General features: G+C 40.3%; 1 long non-coding RNA gene across 3 annotated transcripts; it reads right to left on the bottom strand.

The window, feature by feature from the left end:
* Nucleotides 1–845: 845 nt before the first annotated feature.
* LOC119530384 lies at nucleotides 846–23,979 on the bottom strand. Of its 3 annotated transcripts, none has more exons than XR_005216052.1 (5): nucleotides 20,701–23,979; nucleotides 18,984–19,033; nucleotides 18,549–18,860; nucleotides 14,279–14,502; nucleotides 846–1,998 (listed from the first exon to the last, which is right to left on the bottom strand). It is a non-coding gene; the product is annotated as an uncharacterized LOC119530384 (long non-coding RNA). The 3 variants fall into 3 exon arrangements; XR_005216053.1 differs by having other exon boundaries at nucleotides 14,289–14,502; XR_005216051.1 differs by lacking the exon at nucleotides 846–1,998 and having other exon boundaries at nucleotides 14,018–14,502.
* Nucleotides 23,980–24,174: the final 195 nt, after the last annotated feature.

Here is a 24,174-nt window from a genome sequence, read left to right as displayed (position 1 = left end):
TTATAATTTTATCCAACCTTATGTGCCCCTCAGATGATCTCTCTGTGTTAAAGTGGTCCAGTTATTCACCACCCTGGAGCCACGTGAACCCTGAGGATTAAAAGGGTTCACAGCAATGGAGACCTCTTTTTTTTTTTTTTCCAGAATTGTGCTTTTCAATGAACAGCTGGTTTGTTAGGCATCAAAAGCAGGCAGACCCAGGGCCTATCTTCACCCTGCATCTCAATGAAGAGGTTAAGAGTCATGGCAGATTGGAGAACAGGTATATTCTGCCCCTCCCTGATTATCGTGCTTCCGCCAAGTTCTATTGGCATGATAAAAAGAAAATGGATTTACTATTATGGAATTCTATTTGGAGGTTTAAGTTAAATACCGTTAAAAATGCAACGGTTTTTTGAAGGAAAAAAAGAGTATATCCTATGAATATCTATAGATACAGACAGATGTATAGTTATAAATGTAGATAGTCTCCTTAAAAGACATGTCTTGGTCTGGGGATTTACAAGCCACCGTGTAGGCAAAGCAAAGCGCATCTCATCTGTGAGAGAAGGCTGAGCACTGAGCAGAGGTATGCAATCCAAAATCCAGACTTTGCAGTTCAAGTGTTGGACCAAAGACAGGCCCCCCACACAGGAGAGAAGGCCCTAAAATGGTTCATTTGTTCATTTGCGTGTTATGTTGGTGAGGTGACAGCCCCTGTCTTCCATTCTTTTGGGAGTACTGGACAGCCTACCAGTTATTTAATTATCCTTTCCACAAGTGTTGGAACTGATGCTAGATTCTGGGGATGCAACAATACACAAGAGAGAAGCAGTTTTTACCTTTAGGGATAAAACTAATTTATTTGCTAATGATAATTATTCATGGAATATTTGTGGCATGGTCCCTGACGAAGACTTCAGGAGGCTGTGAAGTCTGTAGTTGGGGGATCCAGCAATGTAGACCAAGTGGGAAACATGGTGTCTGGAAGGGAAGGATGTAAAACAATACAGAGTAGTGGGGATAATGGCGAACCACTGAAGTCCATATCGTGCCTCAAACTATGACAAACAAAAAGAAATAAACACTATGCTGGCCAAAGAAACCACCAGACTTCCAGCAACTTTACCTGCCAAGCATGTGGCTCTTATATTACTGATCTGTCCACAGAGCACTTGGAATGATTGTGGCTCCACAGTTGCCCCACAAAATCCAGTCCATCAAGTGAGACTGCCTAAGAGGTTGCCTAAGGGGTATCCTCTTCTTGAATGCCGTGAAGCATTTAGGTTTTACCCAAATACGTATTTTTCCACAGTGCATTCATCGCTGCGACTGGAGACGTGGAGACGGAGTTTCCAGGGAGTGCTCATGAAGACAGTGCAGGAGGGGTGCCAAGTTGGAGTCTGGCCTGTGCATCGCCCTCCCGGGACACGGCTTGTTTATCTCCTCCTGCCAACAGGGCCAGGGCTAAACCTTGCCAAGCCACATGGGCATTGCCAAGATCGGTAGCAACAGGCCACTCGATATTAACTGAATGTGAAAAACAAGGAGGCAAACTAACTAATTCCCCAAATCATGCTCTCTGCAACAGGGAAATCATGATTTCTGCATGATTACAAGGGACATCTCAAATTTCAGCCTTCAAATGTGTTCATTTTACAGGTCAAAAGGTATTGCATCCTAGCATTTTAGATGTATATATTGAACATGATAGAAAATGTTTAATATAAAGAAGAGGCAAGATGATGGGGGAGGGGAAAGAAAGGACTCTTAACGATCAGTTCACGCTTATGGCAGAACATTTTGGTGTGCACATAATTTTGATATTTACTCTATCCAGTCGGTGTCTGCTCTGATCTCATCATCCGCTTCCTTTTCCTGGAGTTTTCTCCACTCCATCCCTGTCCTGTCTTTGGCACCCCTCCCCATGCTTCCTTTTGCAGCAGGTTGGCACAATGCTACACTCTGACAGCGTCTGTTCTCCAAGCTTGGTCTCCATGTTTGTCTCCTCTCTTCTCCCTAAAAGGAAAACAGCATTTGCTTTTACTATAAAAATAGCTGAAACCCCCCAGTTTAGCCCATCAGGTAGTCAAATGCCTGAAGGCAGCATTCAGAGTGTGGATCTGGCAGAGAGGGACCTGTTCAGGGACATTTCAGGAGGTGAGGGCAGATGGCTTCACCCTTTCCAAACGCAACGTCCTTTAACCTTCCTCCCCACGAGGAATCCTACAAGCCCCCAGACACACAGGGACTATGTGCTCCGCCCTCCACGTGGAAGGCCTCGGCACCCCCTCCGATTCCTTCCCACCCTCCAGACCAGCTTCGGGCCAGCTCCTCCCAGCCCCTCTGCTGGGAACGCCAGCCCAGCCAGTCTCTCGTCTTTTCAGAGTCAGAGCCTTCCTGCTTTGGCCACTCGCCGTGACAGCTCTCGTGCTCAGAGGAGTCCACGCCTGTTTCCTCACCCGAATGTCAGGTCCTCAAAGCAATCACCACCGGGAACATTCTTTTCCATCTCCCACAGGACTCAACGCGCTGGTGCTTACATGGCAGGGGCTCATTTCGAAACTCATTTATTAATCGCCCACTATGTGGCAGGGCCCAGGGGACAAGGGATAAGGAAATGATTGTGACTCCCTCTCACCTCTCCAGGAACTCTCTGTCCAGGGACGAAGCTCGTGGCCGACTGGACATTTGTAACTACGGGTTTAGAAAATGGCTCGGCTATGTTTAAGAGGCTTGAGTGCATCCAAGAGGATTGGGAGTTTGGGTTAAGGCTAGGCCCTCTCTGAGAGCGAATCAACTCACAGAAGAATTGTTAAGACCTTGTTTCTGAAAAGTCTTAAATCCAAATTTTAGGGGCAAGCTGAATTAAACGTGGTTAACCCAGTGATGGCCAAGACATTGATCCACGTGGAACACATGGATGTTTCTCATTCTGGCACCTTAGAATCAAAGATCATTGATCCAAAACATGAGCTTACAGGTCATTAATAAACCCCCAAGAGCATAAGGGAATAAACTGAGTCTGAAGGAAACAGCTTAATTTACCCAAAGTGTGATCAACGCCATTCAGTTCTCAATGGTCACTAAGTCCCACAGCCTCCTAATACTCTCTAGTTTGGTACAAACCCACAAATAGGTGAGAATCTATGGCCTTAGTTTTTAATCTGTGAAATGGGTATGATAACACTACCTCTCAGGGATGCTGTGAGTGTTCATTCAGAACATGCAGTTACCAAATTTCATAATTCATAAAGCTCTTTCCAAAACAATCTGCTCTACTCTAGGAATTTTTTGATGGGAAGTCCAAGGAGAGGTAAGCATTGCTCAGGAACTACCTCACAAAAAGGAAACCAGAAGGTCTACATCCACTCTAATAGTAACTTCTAGGTGCCCAAATATGGGCCAAAAAAGTTATAAGGTAGTAATGTTACAAATACAGGAAATACCTCATGTTCTGGTTTGCTAATGCTGCCATTATACAAAACACCAGGAATGGATTGGCTTTTATAAAGAGGGTTTATTTGGTTACAAAGTTACAGTCTTAAGGCCACAATAGTGTTCAAGCTAAGGCATTGATAGTCGGATACCTTCACTGGAGGATGGCCAATGGTGTCCAGAAAACTTTTGTTAGCTGGGAAGGCACGTGGTTGGTGTCTGCTTGCTCCCAGGTTGTGCCTCAAAATGGCATTCTCCAAAATGTCAGTATCAGCTTTCAACAGCCATCTTCAAAATGTCTCTGTAAGCTGCAGCTCCAAAATGTCACTCGCAGTTGCTCTGAGTTCCTTCTGTTTGTCAGCTCTTTTATAAGGGTCCAGTGATTTAATTAAGACCCACCCTGAATGTGTGGGGTAACACCTTCATGGGAATTATCCAATCAAAGGTCTTGCCTACAGCTGATTGAGTCACATCTCCATGGAAACACTCAATCAATAGGTTCCAACCTAATCAACAATAATATGTCTGCCCCCACAATATTGCATCAAAGAACATGGTGTTTTGGGGGACATAATACATCCAAATTGTCATACCTTATTATTAAGAAGCATTTTTTTTATTTACCTTAAGCTTTTCTCAGAAGCAAAGCTGTAAGACTTAAGAGATTTTTAAAAATTCAGTAACTTCTCTGTACTTACTAAAAAAAAAACTCCCTGCATTGTTTTGTTTGGACAAGAAGGACTGACTTTAATCTAGTTTTCTGTTTTTTGATTTTTAAACTTGGATTGCTTCTTAAAGGGAAACTGAATTTAAGTGCCTATTGAATTAAGCAGCTATGTATTATTATTTGAGGGGAAAAACATAAATTCTTAAGAAAATACACCAATGTATTTAGTAAAATTATCTTTTGAGTAATAAGAAGAGAAAATATTTGTGAGGAGGAGCAAGATCCATGGCTGTGCCTCAGTGGTGGATATAAATTTGTAAATGAGCTGATACTTATTGATAACTTATCTGTATTCACTCATTACATCCTCATAACAATCCTGTGCGGCAGGTATTACAATTGTCTCATTTTAGAGAGGGGAAAATTAAGACACAGGAATATAAGGCGGTATAGGCATTAAACTAAGAACACTTACAATTCTCCCGAATGCCTCTTTGTTGCTCAGATGTGGCCCTCTCTCTCTAGCTCAGCCAACTTGGCAGACGAAATCACTGCCCTCCCCCTATGTGGGATCTGACACCCAGGGGTGTAAATACCCCTGGCAACATGGAATATGACTCCTGGGGAGGAATCTGGACCTGCATCTTGGGATGGAGAACATCTTCTTGACCAAAAGCGGAATGTGAAATGAAATGAAATAAGTTTCAGTGGCAGAGAGATTCCAAAAGGAGCCGAGAGGTCACTCTGGTGGACACACTTATGCACAATATAGATAACCCTTTTTAGGTTCTAATGAATTGGAGTAGCTAGCGTAAATACCTGAAACTATCAAACTGTAACCCAGAACCCTTAAATCTTGAAGACGATTGTATAACAATGTAGCTTATGAGGGGTGAGAATGTGATTGGGAAAGCCATATGGATCACACTCCCCTTTGTCCAGTATATGGATGGATGAGTAGAAAAACAGGAGCAAAAAATAAAGCACCCAGAGGTCTTTTTTACTTTAACTGTTCTTTTTCATTTTCATTTTTATTCTTATTAATTTTTGTGTGTGTGGTCATGAAAATGTTCAAAAATTAATTTTGGTGATGGACACACAACTATATGGTGGTACTGTGAACAACTGATTGTACACTTTGTATGACTGTATAGTATGTGAATCTCAGTAAAATTGAATTATTAAAAAAAATTTTACATCAGAGATGTGAATACTCTTTAGGACTTGTGGCACTTACTGTTGCTGTATTCTTTTTCAGATTAAAACAGTAGTTGGAAAACTCAGATGGTAGCATGCTGCATCCAGAAGCCACTCAACTCACTGAAAATCCACAAACATGAGTGTGATTATAAAGTGCAGAATATGTGGTAAGGAGAAAAGAAAAGGATCTTCTTCAACCCATTGTAGGAAAGCACCATTGCTATCATTCTGTAACCATAGTGATGGACATTCCATTGTATGACCGCCTGATAGAATTTTCATTCATCTAAATGTGAACATCCAATACATTATCCATCTACCAGTGATGCTCAAAATTTTATCTCAGAAGACTTAAGAAGAGATAAGAGTAACTAATATTTTTCAATTATTATAAATACTAAGGAAAACTGGCTTGTTCAGGAGACACCGCACAGCCCAATGGCTAACAGCATGGCTTCTGGGTCCAGAGAGGATCACATAAGTCAAGTACTTGGGCAAGTTCTTTAGCCTCTCTTGATCAGTTTCCTCATCTGGAAATGGAGATAATAAATAGCACTTAGCCCAAAATATTGTTGCGAGAATTAGAATATGTTAGAACAATGCCTGGTACATAGTAGGTGCTATGTAAATATTTATTGAATAAGCACTTGTTCGACTAAATTCCTAGGAATCTTGAGAGAAGGCAAGGATGATATCTTAAAGTCCATAATGGTAAGGATTGAGAATTCAGGATAAATCTGATATAAAATGTGACTTAGAGGAGCTGAATCTGAGCCTACCAGAAAATTGAGAAGGAATGCAGGAGATGGCAGTGTGTGAGAGGCTCCAGAGGGACCTGTCACCCTAGCAGGCAGCCCAGGGACTATCAGGCAGTGCCAGGGCATTGAAGGGGTGATGGGCAGTCAGGGTGGAGGTGGCCTCTGCTCAGTAATTTCCTCTGGAGATGAGGATGCTCTACCTCTCATTTGACAGTGTGGACAGCTAAGCACCCTGAACAATTTCCTGAAGAAAATAATTAAAACACTAGGAAAAAACCCACATAAATACACAAAATATTTAAAAATGTATGTTAGTAAAGAATAATTTGAACTGAGAAATTAAGTGAAGGAGTTCTGAAGGCAACTTTGAGAACCTTTGCTGAGTATGGGTGAAATTCATCTTTAGTGTGTATAGCCTCAAGGGGCCTGAAACATAGAAGACAAAGCACAGGGGCTGAGGTGGGGATCTAGGAGGCCCCTACCCTGAACCCATAAAGCTGAGACTTCAAATATGGTATTTTAAGACTGTATATGGGTGAACTGAAAGTAAGCTCTTATCCTCAGGTGATTGCAAAGAAAATTGCCTGTCACCTCTTGGTGCTTACAGATTGGAGGCAGGCATATTTCCCTTGAGAATTCATAATAACCCTTAAGTGGTTTTGTTTGAATTCATACTCCCTGGATGGTCCAATAAACCTCAAGCCAAGAATTTAGTTTAAAGTAGAACCCCAGGTGTCTAGCAGAAATAAACACAAATCCCCTCTAGAGGAATTCAGACTCAAATATTACTAAATACCAAACAAGCAAGAAAAACCCATGAGCAAAAGCTGGTAAAAACAATGGATGACAAAATTAGACCCCCAAAGACTTCAGATATTAGAATTATCAGACACAGAATACCAAAAAAGTATGCTTAGTATGTTTAAAGATAAAAGAAAGGATAGAACCTATAGGTAAAGACCAAGAAACTATAAAAATGACCAAAAAGATTTGAAAAAGAATCAAATAAAATTTCTAAGAATAAAAGTAAAATGGAATTTAAATGTTGATGAAAAGCTTTATATGATACATTAGACATGCTGAAGCATCAACTTGTTGGTGAAAAAATTATCCAGTGTTCAGCACAGAATAAAAAGAGGTGGAAACATGATAAGCTAATGGGAAGTTAACATATGTGGAAGACAGAGTGAGAAGATCTAACGTTCATTTAATTGGAATTATGAGAGAGAGAGAGGGAGAAATATGAATGCACTGGGGGTCACATTTGATGAGCTAATGACTGAGAATATTATATTCTAGTACTGATGCAAAATACCAATCCACAGATTGAGAAAGTCCAATTGATTCCAATTAGGATAAATAAAAACAAATCTCCACTTAAACATATAACAGGGAAACTATGGAATACAAGGCAAAAATAATTCTTAAAAAGCAGCCAGAGGGGGAAAAAAAAAAGATCACCTTCAAATGAACTACAATAAGACCAATGGAAGCCAGAAGACAGCGGGAATTTATTGCTTACGGTTAGAGTCTGGAAAACTGTCCAAATAATGAGATGACAGAAAATAACTTTGATACCAGAGTTTTATACCCAGGAAGAGTATCATCCAAAAACAAGTGTAAAATAAAGTCATTTTCAGGCAAATTAAAGTGGATAGTTTGTTATCAACAGATTCTCACTAAAGGACGTTCTAAAGATATACTTCAGATAGTAGGAAAATGATCCCATTTGGAAGTTTTGAAAATGTAAGAAAGTCTGATGAGCCTTGAGAATGGGTAAATCTAAAAAATTAACTGAATAAGACAGGTTTGGAACTGTATATACCCCAGAAAATCATGTTCTTAAAGATAATCCATTCCTGTGGGTGTGAACCCATTGTAAGCAGGACTTTTTGATGGGGACACTTTGGTTAAGGTGTGGCCCAGGGTGCATCTTAATCCTCTTGCTGCAGTCCTTTATAAATGCAATGAATGCAGAGAGAAGGAGATAAAACCATGGAAGCAAAAAGCTGAAATCAAAGAAACCAGAAGAGAAGGGAGAGACCAGCAGATGCTGCCATGTGTCTCGCCACATACCAGAGGAGCTAAGGATGGCCAGCAGGTGGTCTTCAGGAAGAAGATGATGGCTTGATTTGGACATTTTCCCAGACTCTAACTATAAGCAATGAATTCCCCTTATTAAGCTAAACCATTTCATGGTATCTGCTCTGAGCAGCCTAGCAAACTAAAACAGACAATAATAATAACATCTTGTGGGGTAAAAACAAAGGCAGAAATAAAGTCTCTGACAGCATTGGTGTAATGGTCAGGAATGGTGATCAGAATTAAACTGTTTTAAGGTCTTTGTGTTTGAGAAGAAAGTGATGTTTGGAATTTGATAAGCATGCCTCCTGCAATTTCTAAGATAATTGCTAAAAAACTAGAAATCAACTATATAATTTCCAAATTAGAAGGAAGAATAATAGATTATGCAAAAAGACCATCTAGAAGAAGGCAAGAAAAGAGAAGACAGGAAAAATAGGATAAATAGAAAATATAAGATGTCAGAAGTAAATAAAATTTGACTATTTCAATAAATGTAAACAGACTAAATGCTCTTGTTAAAAGTTAGATTGCCAGGATGGGGAGGAAATACCAATTTGTGGTCTGTATAAGACACATCAAAAGTAAAAATAAGCAAAACAAAAAGGCACAAACCAGGAGAAGATATTTGCCTTATATATAACTGATAAAGATTATTATCCAAAATTTACAAACAAAAATAAAAAATCCTATGGCTTAGGAAAGAAAGTCAAATAGCCCAAAAGATAAATGGATAAAACACTTCACAGGTATTCACCAGACAGGAAGTTTGAAGGACAAAAAAAAAAAAAAAAAAAAAAAAAAAAAGATACATTCCTCATTAATAATCAAAGAAAATGCAGATGAAAACCACAGTTAAGTATTATTTCAGATCTACTAGCAAGGCAAAAATTTTAATCTGACAGTAACAAGTCTGAGTGATTTATGGAATAGCCAGGATAGTTACATGCCTGTGGTAGGAGTGTAATTGATATGACCACATTGGAAAACAATTTGTCATTATTTATTAAAGTTCAGGATGTACAATTCTGTTCCTAGGAATATATCCCAGGGGAATTCTTGCCTATGCCTACCAAGGGCCATGTACAACACTGTTTTTGGTAGCACCGTTAATAATGGCAAAAACATGAAAACCAGCAAAGATACCATCAACAATGGAATGGAAAAATTATAAAATAAAAAATAAATAGTCAGTCTTGGGATATGGTAGGAACATGTTGGAAGCAATGTAGTTATTTTAAGTTATTTGTTTTTCTTATTCCTTTGGCTTTTTTTGTTTGAAATTGTTTTTTTGTTGTTTGTTTGCTTTTTAATTTTTTGATAAATAAAGTTAAAAAAATAAATAGTCAGGCAAGGGAATATTACATGGCAGTGGAAATGACTGAATTATAACCATGTGTACCAACATGGATGATTCCCTGGAGTTGCAGAAGAATGATTCCATTTAAAAAAATCTTAAAACATGCAAAACTAAAAAACATATTGTTTGGAAATAAACAGAGGTGGCAAAATCAGAAAGGAAAGCAATGAATAGGAAAAACAAATTTGGGATGGCGATTACATTAATAGGATGGGGGATCCACACAAAGGACTTCTAATGCAAGAAAAAGGACTGTCCACACCTTTGATGTCCCCCACACTGCCTCTACAAGTGACAGAGACGTGCTCAGACTATAGAAGTGTCACTCTGGTCAGTGGTGGAGAAGCTGGAGTCCCAGGCCACCTGGCTTCAGAGCCTGGGGGGATGGATAGGGAGACCTGAGAAAAAGCTGGTCACCTCCAAGAAGATGGCGGTGGCATTTGGGCACCAACTGCAGGGGCAGTGGGCCGTGCTGGGGACCCTGCTGCAGGAGGACAGCCCTCTAGAGAACAGGGAAAACCTGCTGAGGGAAAAGGAAATTCCAGATCCTGAGGCTTCCCCTTAACAGACATAGTCTATTTTTCAGAGCAGAAGTGGGAGACTCTGCAGAGGAACTTAACAGAAATGTGGTGAAGAGCAGCTATGAGACACTATTTCAAGCCCAAGATAAGTGAGATGCTAGGAAGAGGTAACTGACAGCTCTAGGTGACACCAAATCTCCAGTAAAGGCATGCACAGACATTGAAGGTGTGTTTGTGAGCAAAAGACAGTCATTGCTATGAATCAGTGTGGGGCATGAAGAGAAAGTCCTGTCGAAAGTACCTTTTCAAAAGTTAAAAAAAAAAAATTTGTTAGATCAGGAGGGTTTCTCAGAGAGACCTTTGCTTGAGTTCAAGTCCTTTGACAAAGACTTTTAGACATTCTTGTGATTGCAATGGGCAATGATGAGGAAAATCTTAGACTAATTAGAGGAATTATAGCTAGGTGGACGGCCTTTTCCAGATTGTTGATCAATGGTTTGTTATCAATGGATTCTCTGTTGGCCTATTAAAGGACTATGAACTTGGCTTCGGGTCTTCGATTTTTATCAGCAAGTTGGATGAGGACTATATGTGTACCGATTGTGTGATGCTAGCTGTTAAAGACAGACACTCCACTGAGTGTCAGAAGCAAGCTTCACAAAGAATGTTACACCAAGGAAATAGGTTTATCATATATAAATTACTTTTAATGAAAAGCTGACTTACCATGTATCTTTCCATTTGCAGTGCTGTGGCAATTTTTTTGTTATAGATTTTCAGTAAGCTCATGATGGATTTGAAAGCAGGAACACATTTGGTGACAATGTTAATCAAACTACATTTCCTGTTTATGTTGGTTTTAATATGTATGCTGTGTGATATTTAGTGAAGGTAAACCATGAAAAGGGAACTTTAGGCCATCGTTTCAATATAAATAGCAAATCTAAATTAAAACCTGGTATTAAAACAATTATGGTATATATGGTAACAAAATAAAAGTTTTTAAAAATCCTTGGAACTACACAACACAAATAGCAAACCCTAAGTTAAACCATGGACTATAGATAATAGCACAATTATAAAACTGTTCTATAATAAATCGAAACAAATGTTCCATACCAAAGCAGGATGTTAATAATAAGGTGGTATACAGGAATCTGCATTTTATGCATGATTGTTCTGTAACCCACAACTTCTCTAATAAAGAAAAAAAATTTATTTGCACAAATCATTTACAAAATAAATTTTTAAAAAATGACTTATATTAAGAAAGCATATGGATAAAGTCTCCTTGTAAGTTTGACCATTTACTTGGCATGCTATGAATATATTTCATTTTATATTATATTTTGAATCTGTTTACTTTACTTCTTATAGCAACTTCATCAAATGGCCCCATGAGATTTAGAAACATTATCTCATTATAGGCATACCTCAGAGGTATTGCATGTTTGGTTCCAGAGCACCACAATGAAGCAAATATCAAAATAAAGCAAGCCATGCAAATTTTTTCATTTCCCAGTGCATAAAAAAGTTATGTTTACACTTTAATTTAGTCTATTAAGTGTGCAATAGCATTATGTCTAAAAAACAATGCATGTAACTTGACTAAAAAATCCTTATGGCTAAAAATGCTAACCATCTCTGAACTTTCAGCAAGACCTAATTATTTTGCTGGTAAAGGGTTTTGCCTCAATGTTGATAACTACTGACTGATCAGGGTGGTGGTTGCTGAAGGTTGGGGTGACTGTGGAAACTTCTTAAAACAAAACAACAATGAGGTTTGCTGCATCAATTGACTCTTCCTTTCATGAAAGATTTCCCTGCAGCATCCAATGCTGTTTGATAGCATTTTACTCCCAGTGGAACTTTTTTCAAAATTAGAGTCAATCCCCTTAAACCCTGCTGCCACTTTATCAACTAAGTTTATGGAATTTTCTAAATCCTTTGTAGTCACATCAACGATGTTCACAGCATCTTCACCAGGAATAGATTCCATCTCAAGAAACCATTATCTTTGCTCATCCATAAGAAGCAACTCTTCATCCATTAAAGTTTTATCTTGAGATTGCAGCAAGTCAGTCACATCTTCATATTCTACTTCTAATTCTACTCCTCTTGCTAAGTCTACCACATCTGCAGTTACTTCCTCCACTGAAGTCTTAAACACCTCAAAGTCATCCATGAGGGTTGGAATCAACTTCTTTCAAACTCCTATGAATATTTTGACCTTCTCCCATGAACTGTGAATGTTCTTGATGGCATCTAGAACAGTAAATCCTTTCCAGAAAGTTTTCAATTGACTTTTCAAGGTCTATCAGAGTAGTCACTATCTATGGCAGCTATTGACTTATGAAATCTATTTCTTAAATAATAAGACTTGAAAGTTGAAATGATTCCTTGATCCATGGGCTATAGAATGGCTGTTGTGTTATTAGGCATGAAAATACATTAATCTCATTGTACATCTCTATCAAAGCTCTTGGGTGACCAATGCACATTGACAATGTGCAGTAATATTTTGGAAAGGGATTTTTTCTGAGTAGTAGGTCTCAACAGTGGGCTTAACATATCCAGTAAGCCATACTGTAAACAGATGTGCTGTTATCTGGGTTTTGTTGATCCATTTATAGAGCACAAGTGGAGTAGATTTAGCATAATTCTTAAGGGTCCTGGGATTTTCAGAATGGTAACAGAGCCCTGGCTTCAACTTAAAGTCACCAGCTGCATTATCCCTAACAAAAGAGTCAGCCTCTCCTTTGAGGCTTTGAAGCCAGGCATTGGCTTCTCCTCTCAAGCTATGAAAGTCCTACATGGTGTCTTCTCCCAGTAGAAGGCTGCTCATCTACATTGAGAATCTGTTGTCTAATGTGGCCACCTTCACTATCTTAGCTAGATCTTCTGGATAACATGCTGCAGTTCTGCATCAGCACTTGCTAGTTCACCTTGCAATTTTATGTTATGGAAATAGCTTCTTTCCCTAAACCTCATGAACCAACCTCTGCCACTTCCAATTCTTCTTCTGCAGCTTCCTCACCTCTCTCAGGCTTCAAAGAATTTAAGAGAGTTAGGGCCTTGCTCTGGGTTTGGCTTGGCTTAAAGGAATGTTGTGGCTGTTTTGATCTTCCATCCAGACCAAAAAAAACCTTTCTCCATATCAGCAATAAGGCTGTTTTGCTTTCTTATAATTGGTGTGTTTACTGGAGTAGCACTTTTTATTTCCTTCAAGAACTTTTCCTTTGCATTCACAACTTGGCTAACCATTTGGTGAAAGAGGCCTGGCTTTCAGCCTTTCTTGGCTTTTGATATGCCTTCCCCACTAAATTTAATCATGTCTAACTTTTGATTTAAAGTGAGAGATGTGTGAGTCTTCCTTTCACTTGAACACTTAGAGGCCACTGTAGGGTTATTAATTGTCCTAATTTCAGTTTTGTTGTGTATCAGGGAAGAGGGAGGCCCAAGGTGAGGGAGACAGGGAAATGGCTGGTCGGTGGATTAAGTTTGCTTTTTATATGGGTGTGGTTCGTGGTGCTCCTAAACAATTACAATCGTAACATCAAAGGTCACTTATCACAGATCACCATAACAGATATCATAATAATAAAAATTCTGAAATATTGCAAGAATTACCAAAACATGATACAAAGGCATGAAGTGAGCACATGCTGTCAGAAAATGGCACTTACAGACTTGCTTATAACAGGGTTTCCAGAAATATTCAATTTGTAAAAAAAAAAAGCAATATCTGTGAAGTGCAATAAAGCAAAGCACAATAAAATGAGGTATGCCTGTATTTGTTTACAATATCATTGAACTGAGAACAACACGCTCTAGTTCTATTACTGTGAAAAAGGAAGCAGAGCCATTTGGACTATTATTTAAGAATAAAATTGAGAACTTATCAAATTAGATAAATGACCAAAAACATGTGTTTACTTCTTTGTTTCATTTATCTGAATAGGAAAAAAAATGCTCTATCATACAATATTCCAAAATAATAAAATCCACTTAGCTATTAATCTATACCAAAAATTGGAAAAATTTACTGCTGAAATCAAAGAAAAATAGGAAACGGAATAAACAGCCAGGGAGAAGCTTAGATCTGGTTGATTGTGAGCTAAGTTGTCAGAGACTCTGGGTCTAACCTCTGCTTCTACTGCACATCGGATGTTGGATTATGGAAGCTTTGCTCCTCAGTCTCTTCTGGAAAGTGTCCTTGCTACCTGATGGGACTGTCATGGGAAGGAAATGGTAATCTGTGCAATGCACTTACTGCCTAGTACCTGTTCCAGAGCAGGTTCTCAGAAAGCATTAGCTCTTTTTCTTAGAAGTCTCTGCACTGTGAAGATTAGAGGGGAAATCCTTCAGCATCCTCCCAGACACCTCTTGGCATTGCTGTGAGCCTCACACACAGCACCAGGCATGTCAGTGTATCCACCAAGGGCCTGGAAAGGACCAGGCAGCACCCACCACAGCGTTCAATGAAGGGACCATTTCCTGAGATGAGGGAAGACAAGAAAGCATGTACAGCACTTGAGGATGCAAGAGGGAAGCCATTTCCATCCCTAGACCAGGGGCATGCTGGAGAATAAATACCCCAACTTCTCTCCCCTCTCCTGCCCTCAGATCTTCTACCAGCACCCCCATTAGTGACACCCATAGAGCCAGAGGTCAAGGGTGCTCAGAGACATGTCCATCCCTTGAGGTCATCCTCCAGGCCCTGCAGAGGCAAAGAACTCCCCCAGAATGGGTCAAACGTGAACAACCAGCTCCCAAGCATTTGGGGCTCTCCTGTTATCCCCAACAGATGCAACCAAAGTAGCAATTCTCATACTGAGTTTTTAACAATATTATTCTTATTTCTTTCTTTAATTGTCATTAAACAAGGCATTGCAGGAAATAAAACCTGAACTGGCTTACCAGATAAAATAGTCTTCTCAGCTACCAGTTGCAACCCTGACACGGCCAAAGGTAAAAGTAAGAGGAAGTGGTTATAAGGATTAAGGGAAAGAAAGAGTTTTAATAGTTGATAGGAAAAGAACTTGAGTTTTTGGTTATAGTAGTGGACTCCGACTTCAGATGCTTCTTGTAGAATGGAAGTTCACACACAGCTGTGGGATAGCATTCCACAGCCTGAGAGTCCTGGGCTCATGTTTCAAACGTCTCTGGGGCATGCATTTTCCCCCATAATAGCACACCATCCCTCTGTACCCCTTACTTCCCCACTACCAACACCCCCATTCTGTTCCGTTATTGTAACCCCTAATCAATGGATCAGTGTGCACTGGAATACACTTTTTAAGTTCAGTCACAGCAGAGACGTTACCAAGTCACAGGCTTTGGATAGACTGGCTATTCTTGCTAAAACCCAACACTACATTGAGAGGATAATTTATTGTTCCTCTTGGTATTAGCAGTTCTGAGCCTTATGACCTAATTTCCAGCCTCATTTCTCATGACCGCACTTTTGACAAACTTTCTCTTTAATTAAATGGGTCTGAGCCCCACCCTCGAGTCACCTTGCACCTTTCTATGCTGTTCTCTGCCCAGGGTGCCTACTTGCTACATTTTGCTTTTTTCATATCCTCCGTCTTCTGTGGAGCCCTCATTCCTAATACTTGAGTCAGATGCCATCACAGCAATTAAATATTATTAGGGCAATTTCCATTGCATAAAGATATACACAAGCTAAATGTGACACTGCCATAGACCTCTCTCTCTCTCTCCCTCTTTCTCTCACTTGCTCTTACTCTCTCTTCTCCATAAAATTTAATGTCACAGCCTCTTGTCTGGCACCTACTTAGTGTCTATAGTTAGTAATGATTTTTTGTGTTGTTTATCTTCAATCAGGCTGTCAGCATCTTGAGGATGAAAATCATTCTTAAATGTTTACAAATCCCATACTCTGTCCATTCCACAGCCTCTATGCAGAGGCATTTATCCAGCAGCACTTCCCATGATATAACCTGTTACAGGACTGTAAGAACTGTGAATAATATCAAAAGTCATTGTGATGACCAGCTTCGTCTTTACCATGCAATGAAGACTGTGTGCCATAATTAGATAACAGAATTTTGCAATGCAATTTGAATGGTTGAGCCAACCCCAAATCAAACAATACAACCGCCACAGGGAGTGTTCTGTGCCCCATCAGGAAAAAATATGGTCAAAAGATGTCTAGAATTTTTAAATATGTTTTATAGTTGTGTTAAATGTGAAAAAAAGTAAAGATTTTGATCCAAATAAATACACATGCTTAGGTAAATTTAAAACAATTCATCATCTGTAGCAGCTACCAGATACTGCTATTTGACTATGAAAAGTTCTAGCATATTTAGCCCAAGGACTCTGCTGGGGACACGTGTGAAGACAAGACTTGATGCCTACAGGTAAGGGAAGGTCCAGGTGGTTCATGAACAGGGTAAAGCCAGGTGTGAGAGATGGAAGGAAAAGGGTCAACTACAAGTGGAAAGTCAATGCAAGACTGCAGCTAAAGATAACAACTGGGCACAAGACCAGACGAGACCCCAGTAACTAAGAAAAATGTAAGAGCAGTGGAAAGTCCCCAAGTATGTTAGCATGGTGAGGTTTGCTTGTCTAGAGCTGCTTCACCATTTCTGAGATTAAGCTGCTGCAATTGCACCCAGCATCTCCACCTTCTGAGCTTTGCCCATTACCCTCAGTTCAGGGCCAAGCTGGCCAAGGGCTGAGAGCAATACCGCATAGTTGTTCAGGTTGTGTATTCCACAACTTCAGAAGAAACCAGGGCACATACTAGTGGTCACACCAAAAGCCCAGCTGGCCACACCAGCTTCATAACAATTGCATCTCTGTGCAAGACAATATAAATTTACCCAGTGCCCATCAAAAAAGAAAACAAAACTGGGGGGTAGGTCATTATTATGGATCCAGAAGAAATAAAAAAAATCTTAAGAGGATATTATGAACAATTGTACACCAACAAAATCAACAACTTAGAGGAAATGGACAATTTCCTGGAAACACATGAACAACCTAGACTGACTCAAGAAGACACAGAAGACCTCAGCAGATCAATCACAAGTAAAGAGACCCAATCAATCATCAAAAATCTTCTTACAAAGAAAAGCCCAGGGCTTCACAGGGGAATTTTACCAAACATTCCAAAAAGAACTAATATCACCCCTGTTGAAATTCTTTCAAAAAATTTAAGAAAAAGGAACACTACCTAGCTCACTACAGGAAGCTAACGTCACTCTAATACCAAAACTAGATAAAGGTACTACAAGTAAAGAAAACTACAGGCCAATTTCCCTAATGAGTATAGATACAAAAATTCGCAACAAAATACTTGCAACTCAAATCCAAAGGCTACAAGAATTATACACCACAACCAAGTGGGGTTCATTCCAGGCATGCAAGGGTGGTTCAACATAAAATCAATCAATATAATATGACACATTAACAAATCAAAAGAGAAAAATCATATGATCATCTGGATAGACACTGAAAAAGCATTCAAAAAAATTCAGCATCCTTTTTTTATAAAAATACTTCAAAAGGTAGGAATTGAAGGAAACTTTCTCAATATGATAAAGGGCATATATGATAAACCCACAGCCAACATAGTACTCAATGGTGAGAGACTGAAAGCCTTCCCCCTAAGATCAGGAATGAGACTAGGATGTCCACTGTCATCACTGTTAGTCAACATTGTGCTAGAAGTATTAGCCAGAGAAATTAGGCAAGAAAAAGAAATAAAAGGCATCCAAATTGGAAAGGAAGAAGTAAAACCTTCATTATTTGCAGTTGTTATGATCTTACATTTGGAAAATCCTGAGAAATCAATAACAAAGTTACTTGAGTTAATAAACAAATTCAGCAAAGTGGTGGGATACAAGATTAATGTGCAAAAATCAGTAGTGTTTCTATACACTAATAATGACCTAACTGAAGAGGCAATCAAGAAAAAAAATCCATTCACAATAGCAACTGAAAGTATCAAGTATCTAGGAATAAACTTAACGAAGGATGTAAAAGACCTCTACACAGAAAATAATAAATTTTTGCTAAAAGAAATCAGAGAGGACCTAAATAGGTGGAAAGATACTCCATGTTCATGGATAGGAAGGCTACACATTGTTAAAATGCCAATTCTACCCAAACTGATTTACAGATACAATGCTAATGCCATCATTCAAGTTCCTGTTACTTTATGAACTGCAACAAGCATCTATGAATTTTTGAAAACAGTGAAAATATAGTCAAGCATGTAGTCCTCAGCCCTCCTGTGGCACTTGAGGTTTTGCCAGCCCTTTACAACAACCCTACGTGCCAAAGGTTTATAATCAGTGCCCTGAGGCACTCCTCAGCAGTCACAGGAAATACACTCACATTTTCTAACAGACTTGGCAGTATGTTTTTCTTAGATCACGTATGTAAAGTGCACTTTGCTAAATGTAACACTCGCTAGGTGAATTAGCAATTATTAGGCCACATCAGATTAGAAGCAGCAATGATGGCAAGACACCAGGAAGAGTAAATTGCAAAGAGCAGGAACAAACCTGAAAGCACACAGGAGCCGACAGCCCACATGCCTCAGTCACCCGCAGGGTGAGGGAAGGATGGGTGTGGAAAGGGATCATTCTGCGCCATTGGGAAGGACTCAATTCAGGTTCACCGGGAATGAGGCCAGAAATAAAATTTCTCTCTTTCCCACGAAGGCAGTTCCTTGTCCTCACGATCCAGCTAGTTGGTGGGAACACTCAGGCTGTTCACTTCTGTATGGAGTTGGCCAGAAATGAATGCTTGTTGGACGGTGTTGGGCAAATGAGGTTCTTCTTGGCTGCACTCTTGTTGGGCAGTGATGGAAAGTCCTAGTTGGTTTCAGATGTAAGAGGGTCACAGAAAATTAAAATTCAAAAGGCAATCAGTGATGCCACCAAAGCCCCGCTCTGCTCATGACAATGCCCGTGGACCCAGAGCAAAAAAGAACTTACAGGTCCAGAGTTGAGCAGCCTCTCTAAGGTTTCTCATGAAGGGCCAATTCCTAATGGTGAAAAACACACAACAACCTCATTGTTCAACAGTTGGTTAAATTACTTATGATACAGCCATTGGAACAAGATACCAAAAAGCCATTAAAATCATATTTTTGAAATAATATTTAAATATATGGAGGAAAGATTAATTATATAATATTTTATGGAGTAAATAAGCTACAACAAAATGGCAATCTGCAGTATGACTCAGAATATGCACAAACACACACAAGACACACCCATATAATACCGAAGAAAACAAACACAGAGAGAAGAGAAAAATACCCAAATATTAACACTCGTTATCTCTGAATATCATGTCATTTTTACTTTATTTTCATATAGTATTCAAGAACATTAACTCTGGAGCCAGAATTCCAGTTCAAAGCTCACTTCTACCCCAGACTGGCTGTGTGACCTCAGGCAAATTACTTAACCTCTCTTTGCCTCAGTTTCCCCATCTAAAAAACGGAGATAATAAATAGTACCTACATTAGAAGATTGTTATGAAGATTCTATTACTTCAATTTTATAAAGTCCTTAGAAAATTGCCTAGTGCCGACTAAGCATTATAGAAATGCTTCTCAAATAAAATCAATGAAATAAAATTTCTGTATTTTTCAAATTTTTTGCAATGTACATTTATTGCTGTCATAATAAAAATAAAAATAATTACTTAAGCAGATTTTTAGAATTAAAATCCTGAAACATTATAAAAATCTCTCTCTTCTCCCTTCTTGTGCTTCCTCTGTGGATACTGGCCTGACAACCTTCTGGTGTGGGACCTGGGGGAGTGAACCTGTGTTGGCGTCACTCTGAAATCAGCAAGTCAAATATGCCATGGCCCGCACATGTTATTTCACCAAGGGGCACTGTTTCAGGGAGGTGACAAATCGTTGCGCACGGGATGTGGCATTGGGAGAGGAAGAGGAAAAGGGGCTTTTTGTGAATAAAAGGATTTTTCTCTCACTTGAAAAAGCAAATTTCAAGGACCCTAATCTGTATCTAGATAGGAAGGAGGAGATTTTGTGAGTGAATTAATTTATTCAACAAATACTTATTCAGCAGCTTCTACGTGCCAAGAACCATTCGAAGCAAAGGTGTTATAGCTGTGACTGTAGCAGACAGAGGCTCTGCCCTCCCTGGGCACGTGTTCCAGTAGAAGAGAAAAACAGCGAACAAACAAACAGCAAATACAAACTAGAGTGGCAGTTGACAATGATGCTGTGAAGGCCAATAAAGCAAGGCCAGGGGACAGACAATGGCAAGGGCATCGCTTTATACAGAGCAATCAAGGGAGGCTCCCCAGAGCCGCCAATGTGAGCAGAGGCCGGAGTGAAAGGACAGATGGAGCTGTGCGAATAGAACCCTCCTGGCAGAAAACACGAAAGACAAGACCCTGAGGTGGGTTCCTGTGTGGCCTCCCAGTGAGGGGTGTTGGAGATCACATGGTCTGGAGGGCAGCCTCTTCAGGAACTAGAGCTTTGGGAGCTGTCGGCAAAGAGGTCATAATTAGAAGAACAGGAGAGGGTGGGATTCGCCAGGGATTGGCCCCACTAAAATCACCAGCAGTGGGGATTTTAGCGGGATGTTGTTGCGGAAACCAAAATAAGATACCTGATTATCGTTGAGTAGAAATGGCTATAAAGATAAGTGGGAGGCAAAAGGGAAGTACCTTTATTGATGATGGGGTTCCTTGACGAGGATAGAAAAGTGTCTGCAAACTCTTCCTGCTGTCCCATCAGTGCAGGCATGTTGACAGTGCCATGGGTGGCACGGCAAGCACTTTTTCTTTACCACAGTATCTTCAATGTCTGCCATGTGCTGCCAACTCAACTCTCTCTCCTGGGAAGAGCTTTCTCCTGAACGCTAGGTCAAATTTCCAATGGAATAGGGACATCCCCACTTGGATGTCATGCTGGCCCATCGGACTAGCCATGCCCAAAATTTAACTTACAATTTTTCCTTCGAGCACCTCTCCTCCTCTATTTTTCATGCAAAGGAGCCACCAGTCACCTAGTAACTCCATGCATGGAAATTCAAACCATCTTAGACATACTCCTGTCCATTTTTCCTTTAAAATCAATTGGCCTCTGAATTCTACCAATGCAGACTCCCAAGCATCTCCCTCCTTGTGCCTGCCCTAGCCTGAGTGAGGAAATTTACTCTTTTCTCATTCTTTCTTAATGAGATAAAAGATTGGCAATGGGGAGAGATGCCTGTCAGCTGATTCATTCTCCGACTCACTCTTGTCCCTGATTTCCCACTGGGGGCCTCCCACTAACTGCCACCATCTCCCTGCACTGGGTCTCAAAGAACACACAGCTCTTCCCACAATGCTCCAGCTTCATAGACACAGTCTTGCTCTTAATCCCTCGTAGCTCAGTTGGTTAGAAGCTGCAAACCTTAAACACAAAGGGAAGGTCACAGAGAGCAACATGCAATGGAATTTCCTAAAAGAAGGGAAGCTCCCTGCGGCTCAGAGCCTTTCTTCTAGTTTGTAGTCAACAGCAAGTAGGTGCTGCCCGGCTCGCTTTGCTTCTCTCTTCTCTGGAAATGACTCTCAGCCACCGATTTGGGCACCAGCAGCCATGTCTACACCCTTTGACACTACCCCCAACCCCTACCCTTGTTTTAGTTGTTCAGTCCAGAGAATGACACCAGAACCAAACAGTGGAAATCTGGATTGTTCTCTAGAATTTTCCAAACTGGAACCAGAGGAAAGTTCTCTGGTGTGATGAACGATGGGGTTGTCAGCCACCAAGGTGGATTCTGTGTGGAGAAAGCCCACAGTGCAGGGAAGGAAAATGACTCGGAAGATGAAGTACACATGGGGACAAGAAAGGGTGAGAAAACAAACATGAGTCATAGCTGCATTTGAGTCTCCATTTCTAATTCTCCTGTACATCCAGCTGCTCTCTTGCCTTTCCTCATGGAAAATGTCCCTTTCTTCCCAGCCCAAACTAGATCTAGTGAGTTTTCTGTCTCTTACAATCAAAGATCCCTGAGCAGCACATCCTAATCGGGTTTGCCTTCACATTGGGAGGGACTCTTCATTCTAGAGCCTTATCCTTGAAATCTGGAACTCCAGGAGGGACATCACCCCTTCCCTGCAGGGCTTTGAGATCAGAAGCAGTGGTCTTTCTGTCCTCTGTTACATTCAAGTCCCCTGAGCTGCTGTCTACTTGGAATGGATCTTCTGCCCACGTGGGCTTTTGTATCATCATGCACTGATCACTGGGAAATACCAGTATACCGAGTTTTGCATTATACGCTATTTAAAAAAAAATAACATTTGTAAATATAACATTGGAAAAGTCTTTAAGTATTAGGAGGCTGCCAAGTTCATAGGGGCAGATCCTAATTTTCCAAAATTCTATTTTTTAATTAAAAGCTTGAATTTTATCATGGCAACAAATAGTGTCCATTGTTTTCCTTGAAGTAGCAGGCTTAGTTTGTTCATTTTCAAGAATCTGCCACGTAACCAAATTTGAATAACAGTAGTTTGTCTGTCAGTCCCTCCTTCAGAGAAAAATAGAATTGCATGAGAAAAAAGGATGTGACTAGTCCAGCTGATAAGTCAAGCAAGCACACCAGTGCTTTTCTTGGCAACAACAATTGTTTTTCCCACATATCCTTCCCTCTTCATTACAAAGAATATTAAAAGATGTGAACTCAAGAGTTGAGATTTAATAAAATCATTTTTTAATTATTTCATCAAAGACATCCTTAAGTGAATCTGGCTTCTTCTCCTTTCCTTTCCTTTTCTTTCTTTCCTTTTTCTTTCTATTTCTTTCTTCCTTTCCTTCTCTCTTTCCTATGAATACATGGCAGTGAAGTACAATGACCCCCAGTACAACGTTTGCTGCCCACATTCAAGCTAAGGCACCAGCAGTTTTACCCACCATGGCTTCTGCACCATTGGTGCAAACATCAGCACAATGAAAAAGAGAAATAACATCTTAGAATTAGTTTCCTAGGGCTTCTGTAACAAAGTGCCACAAGCTGTGTGACTTAAACCAACAGAAATGGATTCTCTCACAGTTCTGGAGCCCAGAAGTCCAAAATCAAAGTGTCGGCAGAACAATACTCCTGAGGAACTCTAGTGACAATTCCGCCCTTCCCTCTTTGAGCTCCTGGTGGTGCCCAGCAGTCCTTGGCTGTTCTTGGCTTGTAGATGCTTCACTCCAGCCTCTGCCACTGTCTTCATACGGGGTTCTCCTCCCTGTGTGTCTCCTCTGTTACCTCTTCTTGTAAGGGCACCAGTCATTGGATTTGGGGCCCATCCTAATGCAGTATGACCTCAACTTGACTAACTGCATCTGCCAAAATCCCGTTTCCAAGTAGGCTCACATTCTAATGGTCCGGGTGGACATGGAATCTGGGGGACACTATTCAACTTAGGATAGTATTTTGTTAAGAAAATTGTTTTGACCATATTATAGGCACAGTTTGACATCCCAGTCCCACAGAAGGAGTCTCAGAAATTCCCAAGGGTCCACAGGCCACACTTGGAGAACTGTATTAATTCTTTCACTCCTCACACTCCTGCAATCTCAAGCCTTCACAGCAGTCAAATAAAGGGATTATGCCTCAAACCTGATTAGCAGGAAGGAGCTTGGTTGGAGTCTTCAAGAAGACAGCACAGGCAGCCCAGGTGGGTCTTCCTGAATGCTGATTCCTGGAAGAAGAGATTTCCCCAGCCCTCATCGTGCTGGACACTCACCGTCACCTTCCAGACACCATTTTCTGCTGAATGCCCTTGATCCAGAAGATTTTCCCGATGATTCTGTTTGCAGACAGAGACCAAATGGCTTAGTTCCTGCTCTTCAGTTGTAACAGCTATGCATATTTTCTGCTTATAAATTACGGGAAATTGAGCCTCAGTGCATGAGAACAAAACAGAATGTGTTCTTTATGCCCTTTTGGCCCCTCCAGCCCTGGTGCTTGCAGAATGAAGCATGCTAATATTGGAAAGAGGTGAGAAGGTCCTCCTGTTGGCCGAGTTCTCAGGAAGCCCTGGATCAAGGCCAGGCCACAGCAGGAAAAAGAACAGAAAAAAAAAAAAAAAAAAAAATCCCACAGTTGGTGGTAAAACTGTCTCTTTGCCTGGGGGAACTTTAGCATTCAAGTTATTAAATACAGCAGC

This window comes from Choloepus didactylus, chromosome 1 (assembly GCF_015220235.1).
Source record: "Choloepus didactylus isolate mChoDid1 chromosome 1, mChoDid1.pri, whole genome shotgun sequence".
NCBI classification, from domain to species: domain Eukaryota; kingdom Metazoa; phylum Chordata; class Mammalia; order Pilosa; family Megalonychidae; genus Choloepus; species Choloepus didactylus.
Note: the sequence above shows the minus strand (reverse complement) of the source record. Positions and strands in the feature narration are given on the sequence as shown.